Source organism: Lactuca virosa, chromosome 3, assembly GCF_052849685.1.
Source record: "Lactuca virosa cultivar CGN04683 chromosome 3, Lactuca_virosa_CGN04683_v6, whole genome shotgun sequence".
Lineage (NCBI taxonomy): Eukaryota > Viridiplantae > Streptophyta > Magnoliopsida > Asterales > Asteraceae > Lactuca > Lactuca virosa.
Window position 1 is genome coordinate 37,863,213 of NC_136428.1, and position 25,941 is coordinate 37,889,153.

Genomic DNA, 25,941 nt, shown 5'->3' on the forward strand with positions numbered 1-25,941 from the left:
TTAGACATCTAAGGCCTTACAAAAAGTTGAACACTAAATGAGATTGATGGCAATCTGTATATCATGTTCAACATGATGTCTGAGACAAAGGAGTAGCTGATACCACACCTTTAGTAACAATTGTGGCTTAGAGCTCCTAGAATTAGTTGTTGATAAGATGACACCGTTCATATGTTGTTAATGGTAGTAGCCCGTTCCTTGACGCCAACTACTGTCTATGTCAGTCTATAATGAATCTTGTGAAAGTCTGAGATTGTTGGATCTATATGCTCAAAAATCAATATTGAGTGATATTGTTAATAGCATATGATCCTATTGGGTCACACTTTTATCAAGTTGACACATTTTGTATATTTATTATTAATATGATTATTAATAAATAATATCCATTTTTATTTAATTAGGGAATAATTATTGTTTTGTGAAAATAATAATTAAATAGAGTATAACTAGTTATTATATCATATGTTATGATAAATAAGTCATGTACAAATGTTTTGGAGACTTTGGTTAACAATAATTAAGTTAATGACTTAATGTATCATGGTTGAAAGTTTCAAAAGGAATGGAGGTTACTTGTCAACCTCTATACCTTGTCTCCCATGCCTTCCTTTCTAGGGTATTACTTTATAATAAAATAAGCAGTAGCCTTCTTTCACGCATGGAGTATATAAGACAGTCCTATGAAGAAAACTTGCTAATTTTTTCGTCTTGGATCCTCTCATAATGAAGAAAGTCGTAGCTCCCTTTCTCTTCCCCGCCTCACTCTCTCTCTCTCTCTCTCTCTCTCTCTCTTTTGAAGCTATTTTGGTAATTAAAAGCTTCCTCGAGTTGTCTCATTTAGTACTTATTTGAGTTAAGTGCTTAAAGGCTTAAGACACTCAAGAATACAAGAACGGACTAACATTCCAAGTGTATTATCTTGATGGTGGATACTTGTAGAGAAGATCATGCTCTTTGATCTTTCTATCTTCATCAACACCCTAAAACCATGTGGGTTCAAAGGCTCTAAAGGGTTGTCATTCTAAAAAACTCTACGGTTGTTTTAATCTAATTCTAACCTCTCTAAATGTATCGTAGATGGTTTGGTTTTTTTATAAAATCAAAAATAAACTTGTTATTTTTTGAGCTTTCATCGCCCAGTTTTTATGAAAAACTACACTTACATTTTCTATCAAAACTCATCGATTTATACTCTGTTAGATTCCTACATCGCTTAGTATAATAGTACTAGTAAGTTAAGGCTTTTTATTATTATTTTCATCTCTCATTATCCATCTCCCTCTTTACTCTATTCCTCCCTCATTACCCATCACTACCCAATATTATATATATATATATATATATATATATATATATATATATATATATATATATATATAGTAAATCGTATAAAAATCAACTTATATTATTTCATCTAACACAGAACATTTTTGCACATGAGCACATATAACATTTAATTATCTAAATACTTCATATATATGTGTAAGATGAAAGTAACTATGCACTCACTTGCTAAAAGTGGATGCCTCGGAATTTGGGTATAACTTCGTCTTGGTAGTTTATCTTTTCCTCTAACGTGGCCTAGGTTCATATTACTAAGTTTTAGTTTTATACTCTTAGCGAATAATGATAGTCTAGATTCCTCACTAATCCCAATGTCTACATCAAGATCTAACAAGTGAGTAACAACATGGTAGGATCATTTCAGAGGTAGGGTCTGTTTGGTATACAGAGTATACTGTTTACAAATCTCACTTTAAACACCTCACTAAATTCAGCATAGACATCATCCCCATAAGTAGATCAATATAATGACATGGAATTACTGATAAATCTTATTTATAATAACGACTATGAGCATAAATATTAGTTACACTTAAAATAAAATAAATGTACCTTTACTTATAGAGATTTTAGCGGAAATCGGGAAATTATGTAGACGAAATCTCGACCTGAAAGCTTCTTTTCATTGGGTTCCTAGAGCTCTAGAGACTCTACTAAAATATTAAAAAAGTTGGGAAAAAACCTAACTCGAAAGCTAGAGAGGTTGGAAGGAAGTTAGTGAGAAAATGAAGCAAAATTGAAACATATTTATAGGGTCAGGGAGGGCGCGTCGGGCCTCATGAGTACGGTTATCCATTTAAGTCATGCCACGTGTTAGGCTTTCATTCGCCTGCGTCATCCTTCTAGAACCATGCCATGTGTCATCATTTCATGGTTCCACGTGTACAAATCTTGTGGTGCCACGTCGCCTTGTCTCTTGGAGGAGGGGGTGGCCGACCATGCCATGTGGCGCACTTCGGTGCTGCCACGTCACCAGCCCAGGTAGTTTCTCGCAGATATTCGGACGACCATGACTTTTGCATACGAGCTCCATTTTTGACGTTATTTATATCTCTGAACTCCTCTCGACGAGCTCTACAACTTTCATTAAGGCCTTAACAACTAATTCTTACTCTAACAACAATTCATATTTAGATCGGGTTAGACTGTTAAAGTCCGTGCGAAATTCATAACTTCTTCATATGAACTCCGTTCTCGACTGTATTTATATCGACGGGTTCATATTCAAAATATATTCAATTACCATTTAGATTGTGTCGGCTAACAATCAACCAATTTGAATTTCGATTTTTGTGACCGCACTGTTGCGCCGAAACTTCAAAAATTGTAACTTCCTCATATGAAGTCAGATTTGGATGTTTCCTATATGCATGATCTCGGTTTATGATTACTACAACTTTCATTTAGATTAATTAGGTTAAAAATTAATTTATAAAATTTCACTTTTTACGATACGCAGTGTCGTTCGGTTTAATCGCAAAACTTCGAAGAAGCATAACTTCTTCATACGAAGTCAGATTTCAACGTTCTTTATATGTATGGAATCCTTGTCATATATACTACATATTTGGTTAAGATTATTTATCCTAAATAATCTTCTATAAAAAAGTCGATTTATTGCTTATTATATATTAATCATCTAGCCCGAATCTGCAGGCGTTACAACTACCAAAGGAACCAGCCAAACTCTTGGAATTGCACAAATGTGATTCTTAGACATAAAAATTGGCACACCATATCACTGACATACCATATCTCAGATTTGACATGTCCCATGTCTGAACTACAAGTCTTCGTTCACATATTTCTTTTTCATTTCCCTATTCTACTTTGCATATTTATTGTGGGTCTTATACATATAAACATGTCAATATACCAAGAGTTCCCAATCATGGTTAAAATATGCTTTATCATCTTATTCATCACTTAAATTATTAAGTTCATCATAATAATCACATGGGCATATTTTTCATCAAACTTCACTTATGGAGTTAAGAGCTTAACTTACCCAAGAACTCATTAATGAACAAAGTAATCTATACACAACCTTCTAAAACTAATTTGGATCATATTAAATGATTTATAACTTCTTATAACTCAGTCTAAATTTTTGTAGGCTCATAACTAAAATATGGAATCACAAATCTAATTCTATAGTTTCTCAAATTGACATTATGGCTAAAAAACCACTACAATCACTTTTGTTTCAAATAATTCTTCTTGTTTTTTATTCAAATCATATTCAAAGCATCAAGTCATGATTCTAGAACACAATTTACTCATATTATATGTTTAAACTCCTTGGAATATTATAATCAACCCATGTAATTCTCAATTCTAACCACTAAGCTTCAGATCCTCTCAACCAATGAGTTGTACATCCATAATGGATTTGATGCAACAAAATCAAACTATGATCATAGGATTCATCTAATCATGGATTAATAATTTCATAATCACAAATTGAATGATCATATGATTCATCTAATCATAGATTAATAATTTCATAATCACAAATTGAATTCTAGGGTTTATGGCTAGATTTTACCCAAACTCAAATCCACTCACGCAAGAGAGGTTTTGAGTTTAGAATCTCATCAAACACACTAGAATGGTTAGAAACAAAACCTTAACCATAAATTTACCCTAAAAATGGTGTTGGGTTTTTTTCCCTAATCTTAAACTTAAATTTGAAGATAGTTGATGAATGATTATACCTTGCAACCTAATCTTAAACTTAAATTTGAAGATAGTTGATGAATGATTATACCTTGCAACCTTATATTACTCTAATTCATGCTTCAGAGGATTTGTACCTTTTTAGGAGAAAAAACATAAAATCCCCGTTAGAGATCTCTCCTTTCAAAATTATGATATAAAGAAAAAGGATAAGTGTTTCATCTTATTTGCTATATTTTTGAATTCAACCCTCAAGTTACATGTTTTTTTTTTCCAAAACAACCTCATCCAAAAAAATTTCTTTACTTAAATTAGGAGGTTTCCACATTTTTTCCATCGTCATCCATAAGTTGATTTTAGTTTCAAACATCATTTAAGTGAGTCAACACTTCGTCAAACCCCCTTTTACAATTTTGTCGCTTTGAACCCTTAAACCTAAAATGTCATATATTTAACATTTATCATTCAAAATTTTTTATCTACAAATCATATGACTATCTTTTTAGTTAAATTGTTTTAATTAATTAATTTTTTTATTTTTAGTTTATTTATTAATTTCCTAGTTATTTTAAAACAAAAAATTTTAGCCCTGAATTTAGGATGTCATGATACTTTGATAATGACTTAATTGTTAAGCATTTAAATCATTTATTATGAATTTGGTATTATGCTAAATTTTTAATGACTTTATACATTTGTTACGAATTTAGTGGTTTGGTACTTTGCTAAATTGTTAAGTACTTAATGCATTTGTTATGAATTCGATAACTTAGTACTTTGCTAAATTGTTACAGACTTAATCCGTTTGTTAGGAAGTTAGTAGTTTCTTCAGAACTCTACGTTTGCAGCGACCATTTCAGATATGGATAAATCTTTATCCAACCAAAACACCCAAAATAACAGGTAGGGGAACGATATAGATGATGATGATAATGATGTTTAGTTTTTTTAGTTTTATGATTTATTGATGTTTTGTGTAACAAACAACTTAAAACATATATTATGAATTTTGTTGTATTTTATACGTATTTTGATTTCCATCGTGAAAGATTAAATTCAACTAATGTTCATCATAAAAACCAGAATGTTAGTATATCTTTTAAACTATTTGATTCTTGTGCTAAAAAATGAATGAATTACATTTTGGTCCTTGTGCTAAAAATGAATCAATTAGTGTCAAGTTAAACTCAAATCGGTCAATGCTAAGGTCAATACTTAATTCCTTATTGAAATTGCAGCTTTGAATTCGTTATCTGGATCAATGTTATGATGATCATTTATTATGTAATCGTGTAGTGTCCATTATAGCCGGGAGGTACCGAATATGGCTACTATATGTTAAAGTTCATGAAAGAGATAATTGAGGAAGGAGTTGAAGTGTTAGTCGATGACAATGTAAGTATAGGATCCTACTCTCACTAATAAGAAAGGAATTGAGAGAATGATAATATTATGTTTATATGTTAAATATAGTATCCTAATCTTACTATTATAATTAAGACAATAGGTTATATGCAAGAAATAACAATATACCTTCATTTATTTGAAAGTACAATTCTCTAATAAGAAAGGGATTGAAATAGTGATCATTTTATGTTTATGTATTGAATATAGCATCATACTCTCACCATTGCAATTGAAATGGTAGGTTAAATGCAAGAAAAAACAATGTACTTTCATTTATTTGAAAATGCTCTAATAAGAATGAAGTTTTTTACAATTTTTTATGTATCCCATGCTTTTGCATGTTATTCCCTTCTTACATCTTACAATGCATTACAATACAGTGAAACTTTTTTCTCAGGATGACAAATATGAGCACACAAATTCAGATATTGATGTAATTCATGAAGAATTGTCATCTTTTGTGGCAAGCTTTATTTTCAAGTAATATTTTGTTTCGACAAACAATATTTTTAGTAACTTCGAAATATTTGTTAGCATTTGGCATATAATGTCTACAATATTTTTGACAAATTGTTTGACATATGACATTATTGTACGAAATGAATTGTTTTGCTATATATGTATTTTATTTTGTAATATCACACAATAATTTTCATTTAATTTGAAAATTAGTATATTTACAAAAAAAATTCTAAAGTCGTAAATATATGTCAGAAATGGTTGTCGTAAATGCAAGCCGTAAATTGGTGTCGTAAATGCACGTAATAAATGTGTGTCGTAAATACACGTTGTAAATTTATGACATGCAAATGTGTGTCATCTTTCTTTATGACAGAGATTTAATGACACACATTTGCGTATCATCTGTACCTTTTTATGACACGCATTGCGTGCATTAGAAGCCTATTTTCTAGTAGTATATTAAAATGTTAAACAAAAAAAACACCAATAGCGGCAACACCAATAAGGCACAACGAGAGGCAATAACAACATAGTCACCGATGACAGTTAAATTAATATCAATGACATTATCATCGATGGCGACATTAGCCGCGACTATGTTGCAGTAGCGACAACAACCAATAACGACAACCCCAATAGCAACAACTTTTGAGCGATATGGATGACACAAATGCGACAATGTATTAGCGATAACTTGTTGTCGCTAAAACGTTTAGCGGCGACATATTAAGGCATTAGCGATGATATTTTTGCCATTATTGCCTTGAATCCTTGTAGTGAGTCAATATAAAAAATATTAGAAGGGGAATCTTAAAAAAAATCTATATATTTTGTGTTCATTAACGATTAAGCTATTGTTTTATTTTTTTTAATAGAAAAAGATAAAATACATGCAATTGTTTACAGAAAGGGACAAAACCCGACAATCATTTACACATTTGGAATTTCAGTTCACAATTTTTTTTTTAACCAAAGAAGTAGTTATTTAGGCTCATCAACGATAAAACCATAATTTTTTTAACAAAAAAGAATACTTTTTTTTACTACAATATTATTGTATTATTTCAATGTGATAGAGAATGTTATGCTAATGTTATGTTATTGTAATTTTTTTTGTCTAAAAAACGAGTTTTGTCTTACTATTAGATTAAAACCCGACCAGACAAAAGAAATGACAATTATATTCCGACAGAGAATATCTTATGTCAAGCATAGAGAATATCTAAGATTCTAGTAAGATAACGCCATCCATCAGATAAATGGAATATAGTAACATTAAATCCCGTAATATCCTATGTAAAAAAAGAGAATGATATTGATTATAATGAGACAATCTATTAGACGGAGAAAGTATCATAACATTATATTAATATAATATCATCACTCTCACATGACAAATAGTATTATCTTACTACATTTTTAATGTATTATCAAGGTCTGTTAATCTTTAAGTTTATCAAATGATTTTTTTTTACTATAGTTGGACTAAATTTTTTTGACATAAGATATTATTTTACAGCAATTAATGTTATTATATTCTATATGTCTGTATGATGGAGGGTTTTACCGCAATCTTATATATTATATATAGTATGATTAAATTCTTTATCCTTTTTTAATATACAATATTATCTTACCGTAAGATTGTGGTATGATAAAATCATTTGTCTTTTTTTTGTTAAAAAAAAGTCATGGTTTTATTTTTAGTGGACCAAAAATATAAGGACTTTTTTATGATTACCCATAAAAACCAAAATTACTAACTAAAATCTCAAGTGTACAAACAGTTGCCCATAATTGCCAGTGTTTTATCATTTTCTGTTAAAAGAAATAAAGCAATAACTTAATCGACTAAAATATAGGTTTTTTTAAGATTTCCCAATTTAGAAATATAAATAAAAACATTTTTAATACTATAATGAAATAGATTCATGATGAATTACTTGATCCTTATAAGACTTTGTGACGGATGTGTTGCAATAATATTATGAATTTTATATGGTAGCACGTCACAGTAGAGAATGTATTACGAGATGGATGTGAATGTCTAGATACAAGAGGGAGTGGGGTTGGATTGAATGCAAGAAAGGTACTACCATTTTGTGGACCAACTATCAACATTTGTAGCTGAGCAAAGCCCACAATGATGAAATTAAGCACAACCATTCAGTATTTGTAACAGATTTTTCTTTAAGCTTATGACTATTGTATGCACGTTTTGGTTCATGTTAATTTTTGTAATGTATATATTTGGAGCATACTAAGTGTATGTTGTAGAATGCTTTTGGGGGTTGAAAACAAACACATATAGAGATGCCCTAGTAAGTTTCTAAATTTGTAAACTTAATCTGCCATAGATCGAAAATTATGTTTCGAGAAAACCATTTGTAGCCTTGTAGGTCGATATACAGCTAAGAAAGGTACATCGGGTCTGCAAGTTTTCAAGTATTTATGGTGAGAAGATACTGGTCCCCCTTCGCTTTCTTAGTCTCAATAATTGGATTGTCTTTCTCTTTTAAGCTGTGATATATATATATATATATATATATATATATATATATATATATATATATATATATATATATATATATATATATATATATATATATATATAGAAAAGTTCAATAGAGAACCATAATTATTGGTTCTTCAAGGAACTAAATCTTTTTTTCAATTTCTAGAGCTTATTCTTTATCGAAAAAAAAATCTAAAATATCTAAATTCATATACGTGAAATGACATTCATTCAATCAGTCCTCTCCTCCGCTCTCTCTGTCCCTGGCTTCTACTTTCACATACCTTCTGGCCTCAGTCGTTGACTTTGCCCCTTCCGCTCCTCCATTTAACAAGCAATTTAGTGGTTGTTCGCTCCTGAACGAAGCTATTGGGACAGCGGCTTCTTTATCAAAATCTTTGGAACAAATGGTTGCCCTTGAAAATGGGTGTTTTTTTGTGGAAACTAAGACTAATTAAGAATGCCATTGCTGTTGATAGCAGTTTTCCCAGGTTTGGAATGAATTTTGCCTCCAAATGTGTTTGCTGTTCCTCTCCTTGTGAATGTGAAAAATATTTTTCGGATTCACATTGTGAATTTTCAAAGATTCACATTGTGAATTTGACGTAAAAAAAAATCGAATTTGATATCATTGGAAAAAGGATAAAAAGTTATGAATTTCTGTATTTTTAGTTTTTTTTGATAAAAAATAAGTTCTAAAAGTTGAAAAAAAGATTGGTTCCTTGGTTAATTATGGTTCTCTATTCAACCTCACCCAATATATATATATATATATATATATATATATATATATATATATATATATATATATATATATATATATATATATATATACACTAGTTGTATACCCACGCAATGCGGCGGTAACAAATAATTTCTTTTGGCAATTAGTTTCATTCGACAACAATTTTTTTTTGCGTAATATTTTCAGGCGACGATTTTTTTTTTTGGCACACCATTTCAGGTTAATAGTTTCCTTTCAACGGATATTTTCTTTTTAAGAAACATGTCATCGATTATTTAATTTCATTCGGAAATCAAACCATCAAGTTCACTCCAAAAGCATAAATTAAAAACCAAACATTAGGGAACCTAAGTATTAGACAGGTGGGGAGAGATGAGGGGATTAGTTATCTTTCGATTTTGGTTCCTGTTTTTTGGCACAGCCATTTTATTTTTCGATGGGCGACAAATAGTTATATTTCAACTAATATGTTATCTATTTATCATCAATATTTATTATGAATTAGAACCTGACATTCAATACCCCTAGCTTTTTTTTTTTTTTTTTTTTTTTTTTTTTTTTTTTTTTTTATAGAACGGTGGGTTAGTATATGACTGGGTTAGAACCCAGGATCTCTTTGTTAGTAACTCTTTGTTATGCACGTTGTTAGCTAAGTAGGTTAGCCCCAACTTGTCCCTAGCTTCTTAATTATATATATATATATATATATATATATATATATATATATATATATATATATAAAAGTTAGTCATGCCTTATGAATAGTAAATTTTGTGACTTTAGATTTTTGCCACAAATGTTTAGTGAATTTGACTTCATCATTGAAGTGAAAACTTTTACATTTTTGTGTTTTGATACTTATATATTAAATAACAATTAAAAAATAACCATGAAAGCAATTGAAAGGTAAGGAAAGAGGCATAAACTTACCTTTACTCCCACTGATTTGCACCAAGAATAGATGAAGTATAATAAACCAACTGAGATTGATAGGTAAGATAGAAAGAAATCATCTCCCCATAGCATATATTGGCTTTGAAGAAAGCATGATGTGTCCACATCTGAATATTACTGAAATTAATGATGTGTTACAAGTAAGTTCATAAACAAAACAAAACGTATGTTCGTAACCTTGTTTGAATTGGGAATCTATTTCTGCAAAGGGCTCAAATTCTCGTTTATCCTTCTTCATGGAAATAACAACAAAATCCATTCCTAATAAAAAAGTTAAAAAAAAACAGTGTGAGGTGCAGTATTTTAGCAGGGAACGGAAGAAAACGTGTTGTTTAGGACACTCACTGATGGGCTAGGTTATGTACGTCCAAAATTGAAAGCATTATCTCCAACTCTAAGTAATCGATTGCAAACCCAGATCAATCCCGAGGTAGAGGAAGCACTTCAAACAAAGCAGGGGATGCTTCACCTGAAAATTAAGATTCACGAAAAATTAGGGTTCGAGACGCACGGGTGATTGAACAAAAAAAAAACAAATACCTTCAAATCTTCTCAGCATATGTCAACCTAAAGTTCTTAGTTGTTTCTTCCCATATCTTTAAAACATTCAATAGCATAATCTGGTAGTGGAAAATGCCTTCTTCGGCTATAATAGCAATCTAAACCATCAAAAAAATAACAAAGAAATTAATAAGTAACTTCGCAGAGAGAGAGAGAGAGAGAGAGAGAGAGAGAGAGAGAGAGAGAGAGAGAGAGAGAGAGAGAGAGAGGTGTTAAAACACACACAACAGATCGAACTTTGTGTAAAGATTGACCCATAATCCAACAAACGAAAACAGCAAAACAGAAAATCCCTAATCATATAGCTTTGATTTGAGGACGAAATCAATCGCCCAAAGTAGTCTCAAGAGAGGTAGCAAAAAAATCGAAGAGAAAGAGAAGAAGGAGAAAGTCTGTATATAATGAAATCAATATAAAAAGATTACCTTTAAAAACACAGTAGGAGGTGGCGACCAGAGCTGTTAATAGAGGGTGACTCAGCAAAGCGTCACAATGAGGTAAGTATGAAGGAAGGTTGAAGTAGGCAGGCAGCTTACCAGCAATTAACTCAAGCGTGAGGTCGGTGAGGAAGCGTCGACGTAGACACCCTGGTTATGCAGAAGAGGGTTTCACATATAGGTGCAAATTTGGATCGATAAGGAGATGGGGGCCTAAATATTTGGGAATTTTGGGGTTCAGTACGATTTTTGCCGAGATATTTGGATTCTAGAGGATTCAATACGACTCGATCTAGGGCTAGGTCAAAAGCTTTAGTAAAATAAGGAAACTTATGCACTGAGTAGTTGTATTATATGCTTAATCATTTGAACGACTTAAATTATAATATTATTATATTGATGGTAAGTTGTACATAAAGCTTAACAATTTGGACGTCTTAAAAAAATAATATTTTTATATTCAATATATTTTTAGAAATAGTAGGATTTCTTTTCTAAGATAGTAAAGATACACACTTCATACTTCACCACCATATCTCAGACCTAACTTTTTCCTAAGTCCCGTCGGTATCAAAAAATTGTATTTATAATAAAAGTATATAATTATCAATTAAATATTAAAAGTTATCTTAATAAAAAACAAAATTAAGAAAACGCAGGTACTATAATTAACGTTCATAATTTCAAATACTAATTAGTAAGAGATAAAATAAAGCAAATTAACTGTTTCCTGTTATACAGCTATAGAGATGTTTTTCCTTGAAGATATTTACTAATTATGTTATCTATCGTGTACATTTTTGTACCTTAATTTCACATAAAATATATATTAGTTTTAAATACAAGTCAAAAAAGATATTTGTATGTCTAAAAAACATCCATAAGAGTTTTTTTTTTTATTTTTTTTTATTTTTTAACATTCAATCAGTTTTAAAAGCTATAAAACAAACTTTCTTTCTACCATTGTGATATAAATTTTTCACTTAAAACTTTTTCAATAAAGCTTATAAATTTACAAACTCTTAGCACGAGCTTATCCATTCACTCACTGTGGTGGGGTTTCGTAAGTTTAAACCAATTATAAATAGCCAAATAATATAAAAAAACAATAAAATATATAAATAAAATTTGTGGGAGTAACATTTTTGAAGTTTTAAGTGAACTTCTTTAAAAAAAATATATAAAAATAAAAAACTAAATTAAAAATAAATTAAATAATCGACTTAGAAGTTTAGAAGTTAAAAAAATATATAAAAAAAATTATTAATCTAACCAATTCCTTAATGACTTTTCAGTTTTTAGCCAAAAACTAACATTTATCCCAAAATAGCCACAAAAATCGTAGGGCATTAAAATCGTCTATTATTTCGCCTAAATGGTCTCGGTTTCAGGTTATGTATTTAAAGATTTTTTTTTTCATTTTTGCAAAACAAAATCGTAGACCATTTTATGGTCTACGGTATCCTCTCAGTCGTCTACTATATCCTAAACCGTAGACCATAAATTGTCTACTGTTTCGGCTAAATGGTCTATGAATTTAGAAGTTTTTTTTTTGGTATTTGACTACTATTTTGTAGAAGTTGACTACTATATCGTACCTAGTGTTCACCACATCACAGTTATATTACATTTTATATGAGTTACAAAAAAACAAAAAATAAAAAAAAAACACAAATTTTACGAAAACCATAAGTTGCTAAGAAACCTACGTTGTATAAGCATTTAATGCAACTTTTATGCATTGACAGCTTGTACACCATAGGTTTCTTACGAAGCCTACGATTTTGTTGTTTTTTCAAAAAAAAAAAAGAAAAAAGAAAAACTTTCATCTATTAAATCTCCTCCTAAACAAGAAAAACCAAAAAAAAAAGTGGAAGATTCGAAGAGAAACATAGTCGCTCATTAAAGGCTTCATTGAGATAGTTTTCCTAACTTTAAACACACAAAAATGACACAAATGGAAAATTATAACTTTATGTATATTGGGCTAATAGACCCTGAAACAGTAAACGACCTACGAAACAGTAGCATATTACCCAATAGTAGTCAGTTTTGATTTTTCTTCTATTGGCCGTAGTCAACGCTGAGTTAACCGACGATCCTAATCGTCTACGATTTGGATGGCTATTTTGGAACAACTGCTAATTTTTGGTTAAAAATGAATGTCATTAAGGAAAATGGCTACTTTCGTAATTTTATCATATAAAAATAACAAAATTAAATTATAATTAAAATGATTTAGGTGAATGTTAAAGTTAAAAATATTTAAGATTAAGCATTACAGAATAATATTTAAGTAAATCCATTTTAATCAAGATATGAAATTATGTGTGAGTAAGTTTATCATTTACGGTTGGATTAGAAGATATGAAACTAAAAATCCGAATTAAAATGTCAAAATGACTTAAATAGAAAATTTAAAGTTGTTGGTGATTTTGTATCATCAATGTGTATTTAAGTGTAATGGATTGACTTGTTGACCAAATTCAATCTTGATGAATATTAAACAAGTAAGGAAGGTGCGGAGTGCACACTTGTTTAAATTTATTCAAGATTCAAAGTAGACTATCATTTAGGGGCGAAGCCCCTAAACGAAAGAGGGTCCGGGGGCAGCGCCCCTGGGAGCGGGGTCCAAGGGGCGGCAGCCCCTGGCAAAGAAAACTGCCTTGACAGTTATTGGTTTTGACAGTTGGAGTAGTTTTTGGACAAAGAAAACTGCCTTGACAGTTTTCAGACAAATGAACTACTTAATCTTTTGGTCATCATTTTTCTGGCTACAGCAACAATTACGAAATTCATAACATCCATATTTTCAGTTCTTGATCTCAATTCTGAGTCTTATCCGATTAAAGATTGGGAGTACCACCCAAATACTTTAATCTGAAAAGTGAAAGAACAATTCTCAGAATTTCCAAGGCTATTTTATCCCGAATTTCTTACAAAAGTTTGAGGGACCAAGTTTGCCGAATTTGAAAACGTCACTTTAACCTTTAGTTAACTAGATTTAGATAAAAAAATGTCAAGAAATGAAATTTCTAGACTTAATGTATAGTTATTAAAATATATTGGTTAAATGGAAGTTTGTTAGGGAACAAATGAGAAACATAAAAGTCTAGGTGCCAAAGTGCCATTATGTAAAGATTAGAACATAAACCCCCTAATTCATCATCTTCTTCCTTATTTAAACATTTAGGATCTAAGGAGAGCAATATAAATCGATTTTAGGATATAAATAATGAAATTGGGAGAAAAACTAAAGATCTAATAGTGTTTTTAAACTAATTCTTGAAATAGAAGTTTGTAAGGTAGCCTTTTTCTCTATGGTTGTCTTTTCGGTTTTAGAATTCTCCATGAATATGAAATTATGATGAAATTCATGACTATATTAAGCTTTCTATGTAATTCTAAATTTAAAACACCAATATAATGATGTAAATTCGTCTCCTTGGCAAAAAATTGAGTTTAATGGTGAATTTGAAGCCCTAGCTTCATGAACTCATCCATGTATCCAATACAATTCAATTTCTATGTATGGATTTAAGACCAACCATAAGCATGTTCAACATGTTTAACCGCATAGAGCCAAAAGCTTTTGGGCCCCGAATTTTTTTAGTTTTTGTAGTGAGTAGTTAAGTTGATTACCCAAAATACGGAGGTGGGAATGAAATCAGGAATGTGGAAATCCAACTGCCAAGTCTGGATAAAACGAAATGTTTTTTCCTTCAAAGGGGGCATGTTTGACGTGAGAATTAATGTGGCCATGGAGGGAAAGTAGATGATTGGTGGAGAAGATAGAGGTAAGAAGAAGCAATTCCATATGTATATCTATTGCAAGTGGACTCAAAGAACGAACAATGAGAAATGGGGAGATAAAATTGGTATGCTGGAGGCAAGAACACAATGTGTTACCGATAGCACCCTCGACATGGTGTCTCCATCCGGTGACCATAGTCGCCCCCTTAGGGTTGGAAATGATTTTTTATTCTTACCATATTTTACACCAATTTTTAATAAAGAAATTAATGCTGGGGGTTGAAAATTAGACGTAAAACATCATGGTATATTTTATCTGAAAGCCCATCTATGGCACATGATTTGTTAAAAAACATTACCATAAACAATCGTTGTTAAGAAAAACATAAGCAAGCATTCCACCTAAAATATAATGGCATGTTTAAATTGTTTGCCAAAATAAAATGTCATCCACATAGTAAAGGGAGAGACTGGATGGGCGTTGAAATCAATGTAGGAAAAGGTTTATCTTAATTTATTAGTATTTTAGTGGATGTTTGGCTAAGTTTATTTAAAAGTGCTTATCACTTTTTAACTTATAGCTTATTAGCATATAGCGGTGTCAAAAGAGAGTTTCTTTTTAAAAAAAAATGTTTGAATTAGTTTATCCGGTGTCAAAATGTTATATTTGATAAGCCATTTTTAGTGTTTGACTAAATGACAAAAAAAAGCTTCATAGAGATGTTGGACAACTATAAGCTATAAGGGGTTTTGAGAAGTTAGGGGTCAGTAACTTATCAAAAATGATTTATCTCATGTTCCACACCGTTATAAGTAGTTTTTAAAAACACAGTTAATCCAAACACTCATTTTAACTTGTATCGGTATAGAACTGGTAATAAGTTAAAAAAAAACTCCTTCTTTAAGCTTAGCCAAACACCCTCGTACTCTTATTTACTCTTGATACTTTATTTGAAATAGAAATATACTATAGAGAACTAAATCAAAAACTCATGTGCTGGCTCTCGCTCTCTAGCTAGAATTCCATTTTGTCTCTAGTATTTTAAATAAATGTTGTGCCTTATTTAACTCTTTCTTTCACATTTTCATCCCCAAACATTCTCCGCCATTAATATTGTTTATACCATTATTCAGTGTTGTGTAACGCCCATAGATCCGGGCTAGTCAATTTAGAGATAATAGGGGTCGAAAACGACTTTTCGACAAAAGATTATTTAGAATAAATAATATTAACCAAGTTGTAGAATACGTCTCAAGGTTTCCGTACATATAAAGAACGCCGAAATCCGAGTTATAACGAAGAAGTTATGACCCGTCGAAGTTTTACGGCAGAACCGGCACGGCACCGGGAGACGTAAATAGTGAATTTACGATAGAGCGACTTTTAGCCTTAGCGATCTAAACGAAAGTCGTAGAAAACGTTAAACCGAGAACATACAAAAAAAGTACGCCCAAATCTGACTTCGTATGAGGAAGTTATGAATTTTCCAAGATTTGGCATAGTAGTGCACGACGCGAAACTCGAATTTTAGATCGAGCAGTTTTTGGCCTACGCGACCTAAAGGAGAATTGAAGATCTCATTAATAGGAACTCAACGGTAAAAAGACAGACGAAAACGGAGTCCGTATGTAGAAGTTATGAATTTTACGCGGACATTTAACAGTATAATCTCCTCGTATTGTTAAATTTAAGATCGGTCGAGAATTAGCCGACAGAGTCAAAATGAAAGTTGTAGATCTTATTTTGACCTACGCGTGGATATAAAGAACGTCAAAAACGGAGGTCGTATGTGAAAGTTACTGATTTTAGAAGTCGGAAGTGTGCTGTGTGAAAATGGGTGATGTGGCACAATCTTGGCCATTGCTTTCTCCCCAAGTCTTGCCACTAGATGGTGACATGTGGCACCAAGTTCAGCCATTTTTCACCCTATAAATAGAACCTCTCCCACCCTCATTTTCTTCACACCTTTCCCATTCTTTCTTCTCTTTACTCTCTCTCTAGAACCTCTCTCTAGCCCCGAAACCCCCCGAAAAGCCTAGGGAACCTCCCTAGCACGAGGCGGAAGCCCCGGAGTGCTCGACTGCTCCGAGAAGAAGAGGTTTTCGGCTCGGGAACGCTGCTCCAAGCAAAGCCCGGTTTTCTATAAAACCCGCTGTAAGTGAGCTACGCCTACGCTATTTTTAATATATCGTTTATTTAATTATAGTAGCGTTATTAGGAACTTATAATAAGTACTTGGGCTATTATTATGGGTTATATAAGTATTGTTTAACGCTTATATAATAGTAATAATAGCTAGACTATTAATTAGTCTCGGCGAATAATAGACTAAACTCTAGTGGTAATAATACTAGGTTTCGTCGAAGGAAATTATTTTTAAGAAGCGAAGCGCTGTCTGAGTTCAGATTCACCACCTTTTCAGGTGAGTGCATAGTTACTTTCATCTTACACATAGATATGAAGTATTTTAAATAAATTACACGCTATGTGTGCATATTATCTATATACTTGCTATCTATGCTGGATGAACGATTTTATACATGTTTTAAATGATTTAAACTGTATATATATATATATATATATATATATATATATATATATATATATATATATATATATATATATATATATATATATATATATATATATATATATATATATATATATATATCTACGAGAATATGTTGGGTAAAACATGGGTAGATGTAATAGATGGAATATGAGTTGGATTATGAGTTGAGAGGTGTTATAGACCACGAGGTAAGTGTGAGAGGTGGACGATGTGAGAAGCCTTTCCCAAATGATGGCCCCGTTATCTAGCAGAGTATGGATGACAACCACGGACTATTCTAGACAGTCCAGTGGAACACTGGCAGGCTCGCAACCTGTAGGTGTTGTGAACGATGTGTTCACCGGTATACTGTAAAAACCCATTGAAATGTATTGCGAGTGGACTCTCGAAAACGATATTGTCAATAAACGAGATAACCCTAGCAGCTGTGCTCGAAGGACAATACTGGTAGCTGCGCCTCACATAGAATGTCACAATTCTGGTAGCTGCGCCTAAGTGATAGAACTAGCAGCTGTGCTTGACAGCTGTGTCATTGACAACGATAGACTTCGTGTCGATTCCTTAGGATGATCCTTAGGAATGAATGAACGAGGAATAATTGATTCTTAGGGTAGATACTTAAGAGTAAAGAAGATAATGGGGATGGGTAATTGGGTTGATTGTTTGATGTTTAAACATAATAATTATATTATTGTGGGTTGAAAACCCTATGTACTCACCAGGTTTCCCAACCTGACCCACTCAGTTTATTTGTATCACAGGTGTCGATATGAAGTTACATTACACTGAGAGATTTAAAAGAGATGTAGATCACTAGTGTAAATGAATGTAAGTTCTGTTTATGCTTATGTTTCTGTATTAACGATGACATCCCAAATGTTTTAAAATGAATAAAAATACATTTCTTCGGAAATTCTTTGATAACGTATTTATCATGTTTTTCTGGGAACAAATTCCGCAAAATTTTTATTAAAAGAAGTACTTTGATTTTTATAAAGCATAAACAAAATCGGTCTTTTCTGGCCGTGAAAATGGGGATGTCACAGTTGGTATCAGAGCATTAGTTTAAACGAACTAGGAATATGAATTTATTTCTAGACTTAAACTTAGAATGCTAAGCGATGATTGTGAGATGTGAGCACTAGCTTATTTAGGAAAGTATGCCTAATATGCTTTATGTGCTAAATGATTTATGCCTCATATGTTGTTATTTTTTCGGATCTATGGTCTGTTGCCGACCGGATCTGGAAACCTTATGTGTTTAGGATTCTAAACGTACGACTACGATATTAGAACCAACATGTAAACGTTTCGGAGTGATAAAGATGATTTAAACGACTATCCTAAATAAAGATCTAGATTCACCTTATTCGGTGTATAGATCAAAATGGCAAGAACCCGCAGTGGAGCCGGGAATGCTAATAGGAACAGAAACCAACCCCCAGTGATTGAGCAAATACCGGTTGTGGTAGCCGCTGCTGAGCCAATAACCATGGCCGGAGTACAAGTGATGATCCAAATGATGTTGGATCGTCAGATGGAGGAAACAAGGCGTTTACTTCAAGAAAATCGAGAGGAACTTACGATGCCTATTGAACAGCCCGAGCTCAGTGATGGGCAGTCAGAAGGAGGGAACTACAGTGGGACGGTTGGTCGAGCCGACCCACCGATAGTTAGACGAAACAATCAGGATGGAGGAAATGACGGACGTAGACGCAAGTACAAGGATTTCATGGCATCAAAACCCCCAAGTCTTTCTGGAAGCCCAACACCGGTGGAAGTTATGGACTGGATCTCCGAGATGGAGACAATGTTTGAGAGTTGCGAGTGTAGCAACAAACAGAAGACCGCTCTCGCGATCCCTCTGTTAAATTCTGGAGTACTGAGCTGGTGGAAGCTACTAGCTAACACGATGCCCAAGGGAGAAGCAAGCAAGATGTCTTGGGAAGATTTCGTGGTGCAACTGAAAATGCAGTACTGCTCTGAGCAGGATCTCCTAGAGATCAACAATGAGTTTCAAAATCTGAAGAAGGGAAGGATGAGTGTCACTGAGTATGCTTCAAGTTTTACGGAGAAGATGAAGCTTGTTCCTTACCTAGTTCCAACTGAGCTCTCCAAGGTCAACAAGTTTGCCCATAGATTACCAGCGGACTTTGGTCCAATGGTCAAGCAAGCAACCACTTTAAAAGCCGCCATTTGGGCAGCCAGGAATGTTGAGACTCAGATTAGGGAAAAGGGTCTGGAGAAAGCTGAAGTTGGCGAGAAGAGGAAGTTTGAAGGATCTTCAAGGTCCAACAAGGAGACCAAATTCCTGAAGTCTGGAGGAGGAAGAGGAAGTGAAGCAAGATGGTGCGAGAAGTGCAAAAAGAAACACTCTGGAACATGCGGTGAAAAGGTGACTTGTTTCAAGTGTGGAAAGCATAGGCATTACACCAACGAGTGTACATTCAACAAAAGGGTATGCTACGCATGTAACGAGGAAAGTCACTTCAAGCAAGACTGCCCAAAGAGAGAAGGGGATACAAAGCCAAATGTGCCGCCAAAGCCAAAGGCGAGAGCATTTCAAATGATCCTTGACGAAGCAGATAACAATGCAAGGATTCAGGAGTGAAGGCTTAATATCCAAAGATCGAGTTATGAAGTAACCAAGGGATAGTATCGTATAATGTAACCTGTTAGAGGCATAGTATAGGGTGAACTCGAACACCTATGTAATAGTTTTAAGAAATAATAAAGCCTTCGTCGTTTTGTTATCTAGTGTGTTAAACTGTTATGTGATTTTCTTGTATGGTGACTTGGGGACTGCTAGACAATACTTGGGACGAGTATGAGCAGGTGTGAAAGGTAGTAGATGCATATACTACCGGAAGCACATGACTCACGCTTGGATCAGGGAAAGTCACAAGGTTACCGAGAAGCTAGTAGTTGATTCCGTTTTGTTCAGGTATGTCATTACCATTGTTTCGGTAATGACTAAGAAGATGATTGCTATTCCGACCCTAGTGTTCATATCAAATCGAGTCCGACTATGATGAGTATGTTACGAGGTTCAGAGAACCAAGTTCGATGTAGCATCTGACTTAAGCCGGAAGATTGAAATGAAAGATAATCAAAGCGATCAGTACAGGTATCACGACAGTTGCTTGTAGCTAGAAATGCTACCTTTTAAGATGTGATAAGAACATGAAGGAAGGTATAGTCTGTTCCGGAATTTGACTCTAAAAGACCTGAGTCTAAGCATTGCAACATACGATGAGAGGTCATTAGAACATGACCTATCGGTCTATTATGATAATCGAAGGAAGAAACTTATCTCAAGTTTGTTAAATAAGGATTCTCCAATAAAGATCGAGATCGTGACATGAAGATCATGATTGGAAGTCTAACATAAGATAGAGAGCGGATGCAAAATCGAGCACCACCTGTAGTCAAGGAGTCTAAGAGTTAGATACTCGTTCGAAGAAACATCAAAGTTATGAATTAGGATGAAGAGATAACATATGGAGTCATCATGTGAGCCCTGTTTCGTTGATGATTCCGGGACGTAATCATCCTAAGGGGGAGATAATTGTAACGCCCGTAGATCCGGGCTAGTCAATTTAGAGATAATAGGGGTCGAAAATGACTTTTCGACAAAAGATTATTTAGAATAAATAATATTAACCAAGTTGTAGAATACGTATCAAGGTTTTCGTACATATAAAGAACGCCGAAATCCGAGTTATAACGAAGAAGTTATGACCCGTCGAAGTTTTACGGCAGAACCGACACGGCACCGGGAGACGTAAATAGTGAATTTACGATAGAGCGACTTTTAGCCTTAGCGATCTAAACAAAACTCGTAGAAAACGTTAAACCGAGAACATACAAAAAAAGTACGCCCAAATCTGACTTCGTATGAGGAAGTTATGAATTTTCTAAGATTTGGCATAGCAGTGCACGACCCGAAACTCGAATTTTAGATCGAGCGGTTTTTGGCATACGCGACCTAAAGGATAATTTAAGATCTCATTAATAGGAACTCAACGGTAAAAAGACAGACGAAAACGGAGTCCGTATGTAGAAGTTATGAATTTTACGCGACATTTAACAGTATAATCTCCTCGTACTGTTAAATTTAAGATCGGTCGAGAATTAGCCGACAGAGTCAAAATGAAAGTTGTAGATCTTTTTTTTACCTACGCGTGGATATAAAGAACGTCACAAACGGAGGTCGTATGTGAACGTTACGGATTTTAGAAGTCGGAAGTGTGGTGTGCGAAAATGAGTGATGTGGCACAATCTTGGCCATTGCTTTCTCCCCAAGTATTGCCACTAGATGGTGACATGTGGCACCAAGTTCAGCCATTTTTCACCCTATAAATAGAACCTCTCCCACCCTCATTTTCTTCACACATTTCCCATTCTTTCTTCTCTTTACTCTCTCTCTAGAACCTCTCTCTAGCCCCGAAACCCCCCGAAAAGCCTAGGGAACCTCCCTAGCACGAGGCGGAAGCCCCGGAGTGCTCGACGGCTCCGAGAAGAAGAGCTTTTCGGCTCGGGAACGCTGCTCCAAGCAAAGCCCGGTTTTCTATAAAACCCGCTGTAAGTGAGCTACGCCTACGCTATTTTTAATATATCGTTTATTTAATTATAATAGCGTTATTAGGAACTTATAATAAGTACTTGGGCTATTATTATGGGTTATATAAGTATTGTTTAACGCTTATATAATAGTAATAATAGCTAGACTATTAATTAGTCTCGGCGAATAATAGACTAAACTCTAGTGGTAATAATACTAGGTTTCGTCGAAGGAAATTATTTTTAAGAAACGAAGCGCTGTCTGAGTTCGGATTCACCACCTTTTCAGGTGAGTGCATAGTTACTTTCATCTTACACATAGATATGAAGTATTTTAAATAAATTACGTGCTATGTGTGCATATTATCTATATACTTGCTATCTATGCTGGATGAACGATTTTATACTTGTTTTAAATGATTTAAACTCTATATATATATATCTACGAGAATATGTTGGGTAAAACATGGGTAGATGTAATAGATGGAATATGAGTTGGATTATGAGTTGAGAGGTGTTATAGACCACGAGGTAAGTGTGAGAGGTGAACGATGTGAGAAGCCTTTCCCAAATGATGGCCCCGTCATCTAGCAGAGTATGGATGACAACTACAGACTATTGTAGACAGTCCAGTGGAACACTGGCAGGCTCGCAACATGTAGGTGTTGTGAACGATGTGTTCACCGGTATACTCTAAAAACCCATTGACATGTATTGCGAGTGGACTCTCGAAAACGATATTGTCAATAAACGAGATAACCCTAGCAGTTGTGCTTGAAGGACAATACTGGTAGCTGCGCTTCACGTAGAAATGTCATAATTCTGGGAACTGCGCCTAAGTGATAGAACTAGCAGCTGTGCTTGATAGCTGTGTCATTGACAACGATGGACTTCGTGCCGATTCCTTAGGATGATCCTTAGGAATGAATGAACGAGGAATAATTGATTCTTAGGGTAGATCCTTAAGAGTAAAGAAGATAATGGGGATGGGTAATTGGGTTGATTGTTTGATGTTTAAACATAATAATTATATTATTGTGGGTTGAAAACCCTATGTACTCACCAGGTTTCCCAACCTGACCCACTCAGTTTATTTGTATCACAGGTGTCGATATGAAGTTACATTACACTGAGAGATTTAAAAGAGATGTAGATCACTAGTGTAAATGAATGTAAGTTCAGTTTATGCTTATGTTTCTGTATTAACGATGACATCCCAAATGTTTTAAAATGAATAAAAATACATTTCTTCGGAAATTCTTTGATAACGTATTTATCATGTTTTTCTGGGAACAAATTCCGCAAGATTTTTATTAAAAGAAGTACTCTGATTTTTATAAAGCATAAACAAAATCGGTCTTTTCTGGCCGTGAAAATGGGGATGTCACATGTTGGTTGATCTTTTTCTCGCTACCAACATCAACAAGATCTTGTTGATATGGAACCCTAATTCAGTGGTGATAAACTCTCAGAAGAAAGTTGATTCATGGGAAGTGAAAGCTTTCGCTGAAGACACCAAAAATGTCATGGGAAGTACTTGGCCACCGATGTTATACACATGTACATTTTGTAGAAGAGAATTATTGTTAGCTCAAGCTCTAGGTCGTCACATGAACGTCCACCGTCAGGATAGGGCTCAGCTCCACCAAGCCCAACCTAATTTTAATAGCCCTAATATATCTTCTTCCCGACCTTCTTCCACTCTCTTGATTCCAACATAATAGCTAGTTGCAAATGGCGGTCTATGCCTTTTGTACTCTTTACCAAACCCTAATTCCATTTTTCAAACCTTCGTCATTAGATAATGTTAAAGATAATCCATCCACTATTCTCTCAATTTCACCCCATCCTAATATCGATAACTTCATGAATTTTCCAACAACCATGTCTCCTCATAGCTTCAATTATTCCCTCTGTAAATCCTATGACACTGAAGCATCAACGTCAACAAATCATAAAAGAAACCAACAAGTTAGTACTGGCAACAAGTTATAGAAGATTGATTAGGCAATTAAAGGTATTAACTGTTGGGATATGAAGTCTTGTCCAACATGGAGCACCTAGATGACAATGGAGCACTTGGGGTTCATGGAGCATGTGACAAAGGAATGAACCATCTGAGAAACGAATGGATCGTCTGACAAAGGAATGGATCAAGTGCCAAAGGAACAGATCGTATAAAGGGGGGTTTGGAGCACCTGGAAGAGGTTTGGAGAACTTGGGAGTGATATGGAGCAACAAGGCGACCTTGTTATGCCATATGATAAAGGGATGGGCCAAGAAGGATGCTGTTGCGCCATAAGCATGTTGGGTTTTGAGCACTATAACACTCCTATGGTGCACATGCAACCCTAAATGCTTTGGATCTATGTTTTCTCTTACTATACATGCATTTTCAATTTTTTCCAAAGCATACATCCTAACTAGCATACAAATTGACATTTGAGAAATACAACTAGTTAGATAACTTACCTCTTAGAAGGACTTGTAGTTCTTGACCTTTGAAAGATTGAGCACCTCAAGTGTGATGCCTCTAATTGTTCACAAACACCAATATGCAAGAGGAGGCTTGAAAGAATAAGTTACTTAGCACAAAATCTATATCACTCTCCTACAATGATATGGCTATATTATCAACCGATTTTGGTCACGAGGGTGTGCTTTTATAGTGTAGAAAATGCTAAGGTTACACTTTGTAAACCCTAATGACCTTTCATATTACTTAGGATCCATGGGTTAACCTCCACGGACTATCCATGGATTATCATTGGTTTAGCCCATCCTAAATAACCATGGATCATTAGCCCACACTATAAGAATCATTGATTTACACAATCAATCCCCATATATTTATTTAGTCTCTCTTGATCACAAAATTATTTCCAGATCAATACTAATTAAATAATATGATTTCACATTAATATATTATACTTGTAATATATTAATAAATCATAAATAACCTTATTCTCAAAAGTCCATCCTATCAAATTGCACTGGTGAAGGCAACCCAAAAGGACCATGCTACAATCGGGTCAAGTATATCCCAGTTATAGTTATGGGCTTAGACACCAAATCCAACAGTCTCCCACTTGGATAAGTCTAATAACTATAACTGCGAATGCAACTTTAGGATTCGACTTAGCAATCGTAATGTTTCAAAAGCCGCTGTCGAACTCTGACCTAGTCAGTGATGCGTCCTTCAGATAAGGGATCATATATTCCTATGTTCTCAAGATATCTATGCGGACAAATACATGGAACATAGTCATACTTATTGTCCTGCAATTTGTTTCCCGATTTTCGATTCGTCTGACATAGAACATAACTGAACACATCAATTTAGTTCTGATCGGGCCCAACACATAGTCAAAACAAAATCATCGAGGGGCCCAAGATATTGCTTTTAATCCTCTTAGGATAAAAGGAACAGATAAACTTCGACTTATATGCTTGTACTAACTACTCATTAAATCATGCACAACGACACGTTTTATAACATCAAGTTACTGATGCATTTTCATGCCATCAATGCACAACCAACTCGTAGTTAACAACTCATATATCTTGGTTTGAAGATTATATGATATTATCGTCTCACAATCACTCGTGATAAATTCCATGAAGTGATTCAGGTGAGCGCGGGTTGAATCCAATACTCAAATCTTATTTCAGGAGCACTCATGAATGGTGTAGCAAACGTTTACTATGTCTAACGCCTTAGACAATCTACAAGCCAACTCATGACAATCTCCTTTCATACTTACTTCCAATATATGATCGACTGTAGATAGTTTGAATAATTTTATTATTCGGGAAGTCAAAACATGCAAAGTTAAACACAAGAATAATACTAATGCTATATGGCCCCAAAACTTTTGAGTGTAAATAAAACACCTTTTATTTAATCACCATATTGATTACACATTATTCATTGTATATTTTTTC

At 33.8% G+C, this 25,941-nt stretch overlaps 1 pseudogene; it reads left to right on the forward strand.

Annotated features, from left to right (window-relative positions):
* The first annotated feature begins 23,384 nt into the window (after positions 1–23,384).
* On the forward strand, positions 23,385–23,991 carry LOC145163420 (uncharacterized; annotated as a pseudogene).
* Positions 23,992–25,941: the final 1,950 nt, after the last annotated feature.